At 40.6% G+C, this 14,917-nt stretch overlaps 1 protein-coding gene across 3 annotated transcripts in view; it reads right to left on the reverse strand.

Moving 5' to 3' along the window:
- Positions 1 to 14,917, reverse strand: part of ltbp1 (latent transforming growth factor beta binding protein 1) — a 131,707-nt gene that overhangs the window by 99,909 nt on the left and 16,881 nt on the right. The gene's annotated exons all lie outside the window — the stretch shown is intronic.

A 14,917-nucleotide genomic window follows, 5' to 3' on the forward strand; every position in this document is an offset into this window, starting at 1 on the left:
GGGCGTATTCAGGAACTGAGTGAGTGAACCTTACAACCGCGCAGGCGCAATTCTAACCGAGCGACCCTGCATTTTACAACTGCACGTCTGCAATTCTAACTGAGTCATGATCCCGCGCCGGCAATTCTCCTTTGCGCCCTTGCTTGGATTTGCGCTCAGTGTTAAGGGGCGGTATTCAGGGGTGTGTTTGTCACTTGGGGGCAGTAACTTCTCTGGTTGATCTGATTGGCTGAAATTTTCTGGTCAAATGCGTCGAGCCAGCGGGGAGGGACTTTCACTTTTCAAAGCAGGAGGGACTAACAGGCAGCTCTTGAGCTGCATGCGGCTCTCTGCCTTTTATCATAGTTTCTAAATACAGTACAGTGCTTTCATAACAATAAGGTGAACATAAAAGTCTCACATCTTCTCCAAAATGTACAGAGCAGCCCTAATGTGTTTCTGGTTGATCTGATTGGCTGAAATTAGCATGTCAAATCCAGCGAGGCAGCGTGGCGGGACTTTCTTTTAGAGGCTTTAATAAAAAAGAGACGGCGGCTGTAATGTGGCTGTAAACACAGTGGTGGCGAACAAGTTTGACACAAAGAGCCGAAATTTCTAACTGTGATATTCAATGAGCCACACCATGCACTGACCTACCAGACACACAAACACGCAGTTAAAGTCATATTATAACGCACTCCTCTCCTTACAATACAACAGCACTGGATTAAACGGCGCAGGTTCAGTTCTGGGTGTTTTTTTCTGTATTTAACGTTAACACATAGCGGTAAAACATGCATGCTCGTGTGTGTTTTAAAAAAGGCAGCGAGCGCAAAACTGAGTTGGTTGTGATTAATTTTTTATTTTTTCAGTCATCAATCAGCATCCAAAAATCCATTAAAGTCCTCATCTTCTGTATCCGGAATGAAGCCGGAAAACATTTCTATCAAACACGCCAGCTTCCCTTTCGTCATCGTCAGAGTCCTTCTCGTTGCCGTGCCGCTCCAAACAACAGTGAAAGCAGACGCGTCAGGCCAAGCTTAAGTCCTACAGTCTAAAAGTTTGGCGTTACTCGCCGGCGCTGCCTCCCAGTAAAAGGAGCGGAGGGTGGGCAGCTTTTCATTGCAGCAGGGTCGCTGCATGTCTGCATTCACGCAGCTTGAAGCGAACAATTCTGATTAAAAGGCAAAAAAAATATATTTTTTCGTTTGAAATGCATTTGTAGTTCACTCTCTGTGTTTATTCAAAATGATTGAGATACTTGTTGACACATTTAAACGTTTATCAGAAGAGTTATTGAGGGCAGAAGTCCAAATCTGTGAAGATCTTTCTAACTTTACAGAACTGCAGCTGCTCTATTCCCATGTTCCTCCTCGTAGCTGATAGCTTGCAGTTTAAACTGTGCTTCATAATCGTGTCTCTTTTTTGCATTTTCAGGGTTTCCACAACAAAGTTGTTCTGCATTATGCACATATCTGCACCTTTGTACTATGGGAGGGGGGGAGGGTCTTCTTTCACGTCCTCGCCTCTCTCCGTACCATTCTCACTGTTCTCTCCTAGGTCCTCTTTACTGAAGTCACACAACAACACATTAGGGCTGCTCTTGTACATTTTGGAGAAAATGTAAGACTTTTATGTTCGCCTTATTGTTGTGAGAGTACTGTTTACAGAAACTATGATAAAAGACAGAGAGCCGCATGCAGCTCAAGAGCCGCCTGTTAGCCCCCCTGTTTTGAAAGATGAAAGTTCCACCCCACTGCCTCGTCGCATTTGACCAGAAAATTTCAGCCAATCAGATCAACCAGAAAGCTTACTGCTCGATCAAACACACCCCTGAACACCGCCCCGCAAGTGACAAAAACGCCCCCTTAACACTGCGCGCAAACCCAGGCGAGCGCACAAAGGGGAAGTGAGCGCCCAGGATCACGGTTCAGTTAGGATTGCAGGCGTGCAGTTGTAAACTACGGGTTCGCTCGGTTAGAATTGTGCCTGCGCGGTTGTAAGGTTCGCTCACTCAGTTCCTGAAAACGCCCACTCAGTTGTCTTTACAGCCTTTCACTTTATGGCAGAGATGAAACGCCATACAGATGTCGTCATGGGTTTTGTCTAATACAATTGTGCATTATTTTTTGTGAGATGCACACGCAAATTTGTTGCCTTTCAACAACAGTTCCAGGTATGTCTAACGGCTTTTCGTGAATGTACAACCAATATATAACTTTTTTACTCCACATATGGCACAATATCACGTTAAAATTACTTAATTAACCCTCAAATCACAAATGAATTGCATGTAAACAGCGCAGTAATCACGAACGGTTCATGTTCTACATCGATTTACGTTTCTTTGTGTGGTTTATTCGTACTTTTTCCATTGTTTTAATGTGGTTCAGTTGTGGAAATTTCACATAAAGACCACAAGAATAAAGAATAAAGAATGAAGGATAAAAATGAAAAAGTTATTATACAAGTGGAGCACAATTAGATTAACATTTTATTACAAATTTAGTCAAGTAAAAGTAAAAATGTAGTGGAAAGACTACTTTTTTGGTGAGTCAAATCCATGTAGGTCTTGACATATATAATGCCATTTAATGAAGTATAAAGAATGTTATTTTAACTCTAGTTGCCAAAATTAGTAGAAAAAATATGTCGGGACATGAAAACAAATTCAGTCAATCAAATGACGTCTGACATACATACGCAACTTTGACAAAAATCTGGCATCAAAGGACACAGACAGATATTTTCTTCATCATGAAACATCTAAAACCGTGGAATATTAAAAAAGACTGAAAACAATCAACGTGACCAGTAAATAATATTGGCCAAAAGGGACATTTTATAGCTAGAACACTCACTGCCCATGTCCAATCGGGATTTGATCATGGACATCTGGGTGTTTTGACCACAAAAAGTCCTAGGGCAAAAAAATATTTTCTACCAAGGAGAAATAAGAAACATAGTTCTTATCTGTTCGTAACATGCAGAACAATAGTAAACTTGGTATATATGTCAATAACCTTTTATGGAAGTCAACATTTTGAATCTATATTTGCCACCTTGCTGTGACAAAAGAACACCACATGCTGAAATGAAACCAATGTGATGATGGAAAGGCAAATGAGGACTGAGACAGGGCAGCAGAGCAGCAACGACTCAATTGATTTACCACAAAGTAATAACACATTTTAGCCTTTTATGAAACAATACTGGGAGGTTTAATCCAAAATAAAAGACTGAAAAGATGTGGGGAAAGGCTAAATGTTTTAGACTAAATTCAATAAATGTAAGAAAAAATTAAATGGTAAATTCTGTATAAAACAATACATATGTAATCTCAGATCCAGGCACGGAAACACCACTTATATTCTTGAACATCAAAAGCATGCAATTGAAAAGCATCTAGCCCAGAAACATCAAAGAAATGAACCACCTTCAAGTGTAAATAAAAACACAGTTTTGATTTAAGTGATTCTAGCTTTTAAATCTGTATTTACCAGACACGATTTTAAAATTTGGAGCTTCTGTGTGTACACGGGACCAGATGAAAGCCTGTAATCATACAAGCCTCCATTCATCTGCAAGTAGATTATAGGGGCATCCATTTCTTAACTACAAAGCCTCAACATGGCTGCAGTTTACATTCTGCACTCACACATCACACATGCATTCCTATACAAAGGAAGTCAATGGAAGATAACGCGCACTAGTTTGTGCAGGCGTTTTTATCAGGAAGCTGTACTGACCTTCAGGCTTTTCTCCAAAACTTCTTCCAAAGTTAAACTGAATCTACTCTGGTTTAGGATCATGAAAAACTTGGAAACTACAAGTAAAACAAAATCATAATTATGATACTATGAAAATCATCACTTGTTTATCAGTAATCTCGAAAAGAGGAGCATGTATGGAATTATAACACATAGACTAAACTATTTTAAAGTTTTGTTTCCTTGTAATTTTAATATTTACGGGCTATAGATGATGGAAATGGAAAATTCAGTTTCCGATAATAAGAATTTTGTGGAGGGAAAAAACGATGTTGGAAACTGATGTCACATCCTAATCTTTTAATTATGTTGTAACTCCTGCAAAAGATTTCTTGAACCTTTAGATCGCATGTGTCAAACTCAAGGCCCGGGGGCCAAATGTGGCCCTTCATCTCATTTTATGTGGCCCGCGAGAGCATAACAGTTTTTAATTTCTTAAAATAAAAATAGAAATTGATGTATATTTATTCATATCTAGGGGGAATCAGACTATGCATTAGGACTTAAAACACTGTCCATATAACCTAACCTGACAGAATAAAATTTAAAAGGATTTATGCATATCGGGAATGTTAAAGTATCAATTTTGAATCTTTATGCACCAAATGAAGATGACCCATCTTTCTTTAAAGAAATAACTGTCATCTTATCTTCACATGCTGAAGGGTTCCTGTTGGTGGGGGGAGACTTTAATTGTGTCTTAAACCAACATTTAGATAAGAAACCATTTGAGCCAGGACCGACACCACGCAAAACAAAGTTGCTGCATAATACAATGCAGGAACTGGGACTTATGGACATATGGCGACATAAACATCCAAAAGAGAAGGAATATACTTTTTTCTCCAAAGTACATAACAGCTACTCCAGAATAGATTTATTTGTGTGTCAAAAAGAGATGCCTATAAAGTCACAAACTGCTATATTGACTCGATAACAATATCTGACCATGCACCAGTAGTCCTCTCATTAAATCTGCAAAATAACAATGAAATCCGACAATGGAGATTAAATGTTTCTCTTCTAAACAATCCGAAGGTGGTCAACGATATTAAACAAGAATGGAAAAAACTATTTGGAAAATAATGATAATGGAGAAACCTCGCTCACTATATTATGGGAAGCCGCAAAGGCAGTGCTGAGGGGCAAAATTATAGCGATCTCATCTAAAATAAAAAAAGATAGGGAAAAAAAACAAAAGAAACTAGAGAAAGACATAATGGATTTGCAAAGAGAACATCAACAGACAAATGATAAAAACACCCTAAAATCTTTAAACCACTGTAGACAGGCATATAACGATTTATTAACCAATAAAGCAGAGGGAGCCTTACGATTTGCTAATCAGAGATATTATGAATCAGGAAACAGGGCTAGCAGATTATTGGCATTCCAATTACGCAAAGTTTAAGCCAATCGAAGCGTAGCAAAAATACTTAATCCGTCCTCAAAGAAAGTAGTATCCCACCCAAAAGATGTAGCGGAAGCCTTTTCTGCTTATTATGAAAAATTGTATGACTCACCGGACATTGCAAATAGAGAAGAAAAGATCAAAGCCTTTTTAGAAAAAATTAAGATGCCCAAATTAACTAAAACACAAGCTGAAACTTTAGTAAAGCCCATTAAAAAAATAGAAATAGAAAATACAATTAAAGCCGCAAGCGGCGTTGTATGGCCCGCAGACGCAACCCGCCTCCACGCCCTACTTTACGCACCACCGCTGAACTCACCGCCCTCACAGCCCGCAAATTAAAAGCTAATCAAGGCTGGATTTGCTAATTATGCTAACAATGCTAACTATGCTAATGTGGCTAAAAGTGCTAGCATTGCGATCAGCATCATCAACTGACTCAGAAAAACACATTATCTAAAATGCTAATTATGCTAACTATGCTAGCTACGCTAATGTGGCTAAAAGTGCTAGCATAGCGATCAGCATCATCAACTGACTCAGAAAAAAACATTACCTAAAATGCTAATTATGCTAACTATGCTAACTATGCTAATGTGGCTAAAAGTGCTAGCATAGCATTCAGCATCTTCAACTGACTCAGAAAAACACATTACCTAAAATGCTAATTATGCTAACTATGCTTGCTATGCTAACATAGCTAAAAGTGCTAGCATAGCCATCAGCATCATCAACTGACTCAGAAAAACCCATTACCTAAAATGCTAATTATGCTAACTATGCTAACTATGCTAATGTGGCTAAAAGTGCTAGCATAGCAATCAGCATCTTCAACTGACTCAGAAAAACACATTACCTAAAATGCTAATTATGCTAACTATGCTAGCTATGCTAACATAGCTAAAAGTGCTAGCATAGCGATCAGCATCATCAACTGACTCAAAAAAACACATTTCCTAAAATGCTAATTATGCTAACTATGCTAGCTATGTTAATGTGGCTAAAATTGCTAGCATAGCGATCAGCATCATCAACTGACTCAGAAAAACACATTCCTCCATTGGTGAGAGCTACATGTCATGTGTTGATAAAAAACCCACTTTTTCCAAAATGGCGGCTTTTCTGTTGATTTTATCTCCATAGCAACCATTTTATGTTTTGGTCCCCTCGGAAGGACGAACAGATTGACGTCAGTTTCTGACAAATCGGTAAAAGTAAACTTTTTGTCGTCCTTAGCAACAGTGGTTTTATGCTAACCACGCCCACATTCCTTATATGTCCATGTCCAGTCTTTTTCAATGTATTCTGTTTCAGGCATGAATGCATGCATTCAATTTTCACTGTATTGTATTGAAATGCATGGGAGTTATAACAGTGCGCCACTTTGCTAGCTTGCCACGCACACGCCGCTCAAAATCTACAACTTCTAATTCCAACATTTTTTCCACAGTAGCTTGCCATTGATGCCCAAAAAGTTTCGAGACAATCGATGAAAATTCCAACGACAAGTTTACGTTTGAATCTGGTGTTAAAGGTGTTTTTTATAGAAAATTCAAGATGGCCGCCTTTTCCCGAGGTCAAAGGTCGACGAAACTCCAAAGGTGATTGTAGACTTACGCTAGGGACATGCGAGTCAAATTTCGTCAAAATCGCTCGAAAAAAAGTTCATTTTTCCATATTGTGTAAAAACGCGAAAAACTCAAAATGGTAGATTTTGGCACAAAATGGCCGCCAAACCGTAGGTCGTGTCGCCATCACGTAATGATTTCAAAACTTTCTTTGGATATACCTGACAAAGTTATCTGGGTTTCGTTAGCCGATTCTTAAAAATAAAATCCGAAAAAAATTTTTTTTGCCGAGTCAGCACTTTTTTTTGCGATGGTTTTTTGTTTACCACGGCCACATTCCTTTATCGATTTAGTCGTATGTGACATCGTTTTGTACAGTGCGGGCCAGGGTATCGCATATTTCAGTTTCAGGCTATTCCGATAAAATATGTGCGAGCTAGCTAAAATGGCGACGGTTGCGAATTCGCCACGCGCACGCGTTTCAAATTCTACAACTTCTAATTCCAACATTTTGTCCACAGTAGCTTGCCATTGATGCCCGAGAAGTTTCAAAAAGATTGATAAAAATCCCTAGGACGAGTTTTCGTTTGTATCCGTTACTAAAGGTCCTTTTTTATGAAAATTCAAGATGGCCGCCCCTTGCCAAGGTCAAAGGTCAACAAAACTTCTTTGGAAGTTGGAGAATCGTGTTTGTGGCATGTGTGTGCAATTTCGTGAAAATCGCTTGAACAAAAGTGTCGTTTTCCCATATTGTGAAAAAACACGAAAATCGCCATTTCTCTGAGTTCGCCACAAAATGGCCGCCAAGCCGTAGGTCGTGTGGCCATCCCATAATGATTTCATAACTTCTTTGGGATATCTCCAACACGCGTGTTTTGGTTTCGTTGCTCTAATTTGAAATATTTTTTTTTGGCCCCATAAGCGATTTTCGGCCCATTCATTTTTTTTACGGGAACGCTCGCCGTGATGTCATCGTCATGGGGGGGGTGACGTTCTCTTTGCCGAAAATTCATTTTCAATTTATCCCAGATGTGTGCCAATTTTGGTGAGTTTTCGGGTATGTGGCGGGGGTCAAATTTGCGATCAACGGATCCGTAAGAAAGAAGAAACGTAATAATAATGAAACAAAGCAGAAACAATATAGAAGTTTTTGCAGTCAGGTGGCCTATGTATTTCAATGCGGCCTGTCTTTTACTATAGGCTGGGCATGTCTTTTTGGCTTTAAACCCGTTCTTTGAGGGCTTTTTTGGGCTTTTTTGTGTTTTTGTCGCCATTTTTGCGACTACAATTTTAAGGTTTGTGCGATGGTGTTGTGCGTGTGTGTGTGTATTTTTGTTGCGTTACACAATTGTCGTGTCGTTTTGTGCTTTGGGCGACTTTTGACCCCATTTTTTGGCGTTTTGACGCGTTTTTTTGACGTTTTGGACCTTTTTGAGTGTTCGACCCTCGTAGCAGTTACAATATGGTCCTTGCAGTCTATGACTGCTGCGGGCCATAATTAAAAACCTGAAAAACAATAAGTCTCCAGGGATAGACGGGTACCCAGGTGAATTTTATAAGTGTTTTAAAGATGAAATCTTGCCTCTTTTACAAAAAGTTTTTAATCATACTTTAACAGAAAATGACCCACCTAAATCCTGGTCTCAAGCAATAATATCAGTAATACACAAAGAAGGTAAAGACCCTGCAAGCTGTGCCTCATACAGACCCATAAGTTTACTTTGCTGTGATATGAAAATTTCGACAGCAATATTGGCTAAGAGAATCCAGAAATATATAAGGAATTTAATTAAACCAGATCAGACTGGATTCATACCCGGTAGATTAGGAATAAATAATATAAGAACAACGCTGAATATCATGCTGGCAGCTAAAAAGACATCAGAACCGTCAATGCTTGTAAGCTTGGATGCTGAGAAAGCATTTGATAGGGTTAATTGGCTATATCTTGAACGGGTGCTGGAGAATATGGGATTCCACTCGGATTTCATCAAATGGATAAAAGTGTTCTATACAAAACCCATCTCAAAAGTACGGGTGAATGGATGCACTTCTGCAGGTTTTAGAGTCAGAAGAGGAACCAGACAAGGGTGCCCCCTCTCACCGTTATTGTTTGCAATTAGTATAGAACCCCTGGCTGAACTCATCCGAAAAGACCAAAGAATACAGGGCGTGTCAGTCGGAAGAACAGATTACAAAATCTCACTTTATGCAGATGATATTATATTATACCTTAAAAGGATTTATGCTAGAGTAACAAGCAAACATATGTTTTCTATGCAACTGTAATTGTCACTTTAAAAAGTTATAAGTTACATGTATTTTTCATTTCATTTAGTTACATGTATAAGTTATATCTGGCCCTTTGAGGACAGTCACTATGCTGATGTGGCCCTCAGTGAAAATTAGTTTGACCCCAGTGCTTTAAATGGCCTCTCAGACTTACTTGGTCAGTAGCTGCACATATATGATCTGACAAGTGTCCAAGAGACAATCGTTGACATTACTCACAAGGAGGTCAAGAAACAAAAGGCCATAGCTAAACAAGATGGTTGTTTACAAAGTGCTGCATCGATACATATAAGATTTAGTGGACAAACATCGTGTTGGGAGGACAACTGCAGCCCTGACAGGTTTGTAATGCAAAAGATTTGGGGGAACTTCACAAGGACTGAAGCTGGAGTCAGTCATCAAGGGCCACCAAATACAGACAAATGTTGAATATTACTCTTGAATGAGAGAGAACATTTTTACTTTGACAGGAAGAAAAATAATTCAACTGTTGCTCAATGGTTCAAAGAGAGTGAGTTTAAATTTCTTTTGTAAATCAAGGTTCATGAGCCTGGAAGAAGAGTGGAGAAGTACAAAACCCACATTGCTTGAAATGTGAAGTTTCCAGTCAGTGATGAAATAATCTGCTGGTGTTGATCCACTGTGTTTTCTGAAGTCAACAGTCAATGTGTTATGGTTCCATATAAAATACCAATTTCACTTTTTGCATTTAATAACAGAAAAATGTCGACCTTTTTCATCATACTTTTATTTTCTAGATCTATCGGTTTACTAGAAAAGGTCATGACAACACAAACAAAAATGTTTAACAAATCTTCAGTATAACTGCTCCTCAGAATGACCAAAAACAGGAACACAACCATGATCCACAGAAAGATTAGACAAAATACAAAGAAAATAGTTGCATAATTTATTCAGGAGGTCAAAAATATACATAAAAAAACAACAAATAATGTCTCCCTTATTTGTGATGTGAAGTAAATTGGAGAGTTGTTCCCTCAAGGAAGGTAGCTTTAGCCATAGTCACATGCTCCTGTAAAACTGGTTGACCTGTACAGCAGTGGCGGTTACTGGTCTGTCAGAGAGGGGAAGCTCATTTTCGGCCTACATCATAAAATTTTTGATTTTTTTTAAAAGTAAAAAAATCAAGCAATTTCGGCAAGCAAATATCAAAAAAATTGGTTGCAGCAGTTTTTATTTCGACTGAACTTGAGAAATCCGCGATGGGACTAAGCGCGAATAGCTTCAGTGATTCCTTGTAGTACAGAATCGCTGTCAGTCAAATGGAGATGTAGTCTTTCAACAGACCCTCCAATCATCACGCAGAAGCTCAAAGTCCGGGCCAGCCCACTCCCCATTTAGCCCCAGAAACGCTGAGTGTCCGTGGGCGGGACATAATCGCAGCGTTTATCCAATGACCGTTCGAAGCGCTGAAAAAAAACGTTCAAAGCAGCCCCATTGAAGTCAATGGACGCTGGGGTTCAATAGGAAAATGCACTGTGATGCTGCGGGAATGTATGAGAAGGAAATCAAGTCAGCCGACCTGTTATATGTAACTGATTCTGAACCAACTCGTCTTTTTCGTTTTCTAACGCATTTTTAGTCAATAAAATGTTAATACAATAGTACATATTTGACAATTAATTTTGTGACATTATAAGGGAAGCCGAGCTTCCCTTGCAGTCTTAAAGAAACCGCCACTGCTGTAGAGGTGCTGCAATGTTTTTGGGGTGTCCAGGCCCATGGAGGGTCGCACAGAGGAGTCCGCATCTTTAGAAGAGAGAAAGTGTTTCCTGTGGTTCCCTTGTGGCTTGTGCAGCCACTTTAAGGGAGGTCATGAAAATGGAACGTGAGATTGTTGTGTGTGTGGTAAATGTATCAGAAAGTATTTGTATGTTGCATACATATACGTGATATGTACAGTACAGACCAAAAGTTTGGACACACTTCAGATCAGATAGCCCATATTCCCCCAATAAGGGCAGTTAGGACTAAGGCCTTAAGTAGATCTAATGTAGATGTGGGGGTGGTAAATTGAATGACCCGCTGAAGCAGCTTCCTCTCTGTTCCAGAGTAGCTTCTATACCAAATTGTGCAACAGTAGGTAGGAATGTTCCTACTTATCAAACAAGCTAAGTGTTTGGACTTCTTCTCTGTTCAGCAAACTATTTAGAACATCTTTAAGATCTTGTCTCTGTGATGTTGGATCCTTATTTCTTTTCCACACACCAAAACTTCTTGTTGTTGTTCACTTTTCCTGTCAGGGGTCGTCACAGGTGGTTTGGCAGAGAGTTTTTACGATGGATGCCCTTCCTGACACAACCCTGTATTTTCAGGGAGACCCTGATAGGCAGCAGTGCGAAGGGTCTTGCCTATGGATCCACCATTAAGGATTTTGAACCCAGGTTTCCTGCATTCCAGTCCTACGTCCAAACTGAGCCATCCAGCTACTACTGTCAAAACACTTAAAAACTGCTGCAAAAATAATTTATTTTTTTCTCACATAAATATGGATTTAAAGAAAGATTTTGTGAAGACAGACTGAAGCAGGAAGTAGAGAACGACGAGAATTCCGGCCTTGCTTCTGTAAAAGGAGCAGATCTGCATCCCAGATTCTGAACTACTGTCTGAAGAAGTCTCCATACTGTTGTGTCTTTGAGGCCTTTCATCTATAAAAGCCAAAAAAAAATCAATAAATAATGAAGATCGTAGAGCCCAATCAATATCAATGTAGTGACTCACAAATCGCATGACACAAGATATTAAATGAATACTCTATTGAAAATATTTTTAGGCTTAAGACTCATTCAGGATAATAAATTGCCTAAAAAAGGAGGTTAGATTCTGAGAGGGGATCATAATTCATCTAACCTTCATTCAGTTTCTCTGTAATCTCTGTCTTCTTACTCCCTTTTTCATCTTCAGATTTTTTTATCTAAATGCTGCATCTCTTTAGTCCAACAGAAAACAAGCAACTGCTCCAGAGTGAAACCATCTGTGCAGGTCCCTGCGGTAAACATTTAAACACAGATTTATGCAACATTTAGGCTCTCCAATCCCGGCCCTCGTAGCAACCGCAGTCCAAGAATGTGCATCCCTGCTTAAAAATCTGGTATCAGTTGAGTTACACCCATCCTCCAAAAAGAGATTACCTCAAACATGATATCATAGTTGTCTTTACCCCCTAAGCTGAATTACATTACTGTTTTGACACAAAGCCAGTGCTAATTTTCCACTTTGGATGAGGTCTTTTGGCTTTCTTCCTCAACTAGCATAAATATTTTTCATTTCCCCACTTTTCCGTGGCCTGGAGCTGAAGCTGCCATCTGTTTTGCAAACACTTCTCCCTTCTGCCCAAGTTAGCAGCAGACGAGCAGACATTTGTCCCCAAAACGAGACTTGTTAGCAGAGGACAGAAAATGGTGGCGTCGTCCCTCTGATCTAAACATGAACGATCCCGGAGTCTCTTCACGCCCCGCTGAGCAAACCTTAAAAATATCATTTAAATCCAAGGCGAGATGCAGGAGCTCTGTTGCATGATCATTCTCGCTTTGGAACATCTTTAAATTCTAAAGTGGAGGGGGGAAATTTGCTCCAACGCTGGGGGAGCAGCAGCAGCCAGCTTGACCTTCCATGCGGCTGCGACAGATGTTCATTGAATTCAGAAGCAGGTAGTGATGGGAAGAGATGACACGGATATATGAGGTATTGAATTCCACACCGTCTGAGTCACTGCTGGCCCTAAAAAGATTCTGATTAGCTCTGATAAGAAGACCTGGTGAGAATTTATGGGCCCCAGTAAAGCTCCAGGTGAGAGAGACACTTCTCTGCCGCCGGCCAGCGGTGACATTAAGAAACACTGTTAAAGTAATCCACTGTCTGTGCCGTGACTTGAAGCCATTTGATCAGAAGTTAAAATTTAAATTCTGGGCTCTCGCTCCAGACTGTTTTGAGTGAACTCTGTCTGAACCTTGTTGTGTTTCCTGCCAATTCTGAGTTGTCTTCTAAAAGTTTCACCTTATGCTCAACAGTTGCTTTCTGAAATCCTCCATAACCGAGCACTAAGCTTTCCAATTCAGCCAGCAGCAAACTGATAAGTTCACTGTGGGTGTGTTAGTGTGGGCATAAACCCTCACTAGAAACTCATCACACCTTTTATTATGTTGCATGTCTGCAAACTTTACTCCAGCAAATGTGCTCTTTGAGCATGGAGTTTATTTCTAATCTGCTCTGGCTTCAAAAAACATTAATGACATTAATGAGAGTTACTCAACAAATCAAACCAGTAACCTAGTTACCAAAGCACACCCTGTGAGCTCCTCAAACTAAATCTGCTGGTTTAAAATCATTGTTTAAATGCCTTCATCTGGTCTGGTTTGCTTCCACACACAGCACTCTGAGGAAAATTGACTGACCCAAAATGCTGCACTTTCAGCAATTGCCCAAATGGGGGGAGTATTTCCCAAAACTCTTTCTCTTTCGGCTTTTCCCATCAGGGGTCGCCACAGCGAATCATCGTTTTCCACCTCACTCTATCATGGACATCTTCTACCCTAACATTAGCCAACTTCATGTCCTCTGTTAAGACATCCATGTATCTCCTCTTTGGCCGTCCTCTTGCCCTCCTGCCAGGCAGCTCCATCTCCAACATCCTTCTACCAATATATCCACTATCCCTCCTCTGAACATGTCCAAACCATCTCAGTCTGGCTTCTCTGACTTTGTCGCTAACACAGGCAACATGAGCCGTCCCTCTGATGTACTCGTTCCTTATCCTGTCTAACCTGGTCACTCCTAAGGACAACCTCAACATCTTCATCTCCGCTACCTCCATCTCAGCCTCTTGTCTCTGTCTCACTGCTACTGTCTCTAACCCATAGAGCAGAGCTGGTCTCACCACTGTCTTGTACACCTTTCCTTTGAGTCTTGCTGGCACTCTTCTGTCACACAACACTCCTGACACTTTCCTCCACCCGCTCCAACCTGCCTGCACTCGCCTCTTCACCTCTTTTCCACACTCCCCATCACACTGAACTGTTGACCCCAAGTACTTAAACTCCTGCACCTTCTTCACCTCAGTCCCCTGTAACCTAACGCTTCTACCTTGATCCCTCTCGTTCAGACACATGTATTCTGTCTTACTACGACTGACCTTCATGCCTCTTCTTTCCAGAGCAAACCTCCACCTCTCTAGCTGTTCCTCCACCTGCTCTCTACTCTCACTGCAAATTACGATGTCATCCGCAAACATCATTGTCCAGGGAGATTCCTGTCTTACCTCGTCTGTCAGCCTGTCCATCAGCATAGCATACAAAAAAGGACTCAAAGCTGATCCTTGGTGTAGTCCCACCTCCACCTTGAACTCCTCTGTCTGACCTACAGCACATCTCACCACCGTCATACTTCTCTCATACATGTCCTGAACTACTCTGACATACTTCTCTGCCACTCCAGACGACCTCATACAGTACCACAGCTCCTCCCTCGGCACCCTGTCATACGCCTTCTCTAAATCTACGAACACACAATGCAGCTCCTTCTGACCATCTCTGTACTTTTCCATCAACATTCTCAAAGCAAAAATGGCATCAGTGGTGCTCTTACGGGGCATGAAACCATACTGCTGCTCACAAATCTCCACCTTCTTCCTAAGCCTGGCTTCCACTACTCTTTCCCACAGCTTCATTGTGTGGCTCATCAACTTTATTCCTCTATAGTTGCTGCAGTTCTGCGTGTCACCCTTGTTCTTAAAGATCGGGACCAGAACGCTTCTCCTCCATTCCTCGGGCATCTTCTCACTCTCTAGAATCCTATTGAACAAACTCGTTAGAAATTCCACTGCTGTCTCTCCTAAGCACTTCCATACCTCCACAGGTACGTCATCAGGACCAACGGCC

This window comes from Oryzias latipes, chromosome 15 (assembly GCF_053564925.1).
Source record: "Oryzias latipes strain Hd-rR chromosome 15, Olatipes_Hd-rR_3.1".
NCBI lineage: Eukaryota > Metazoa > Chordata > Actinopteri > Beloniformes > Adrianichthyidae > Oryzias > Oryzias latipes.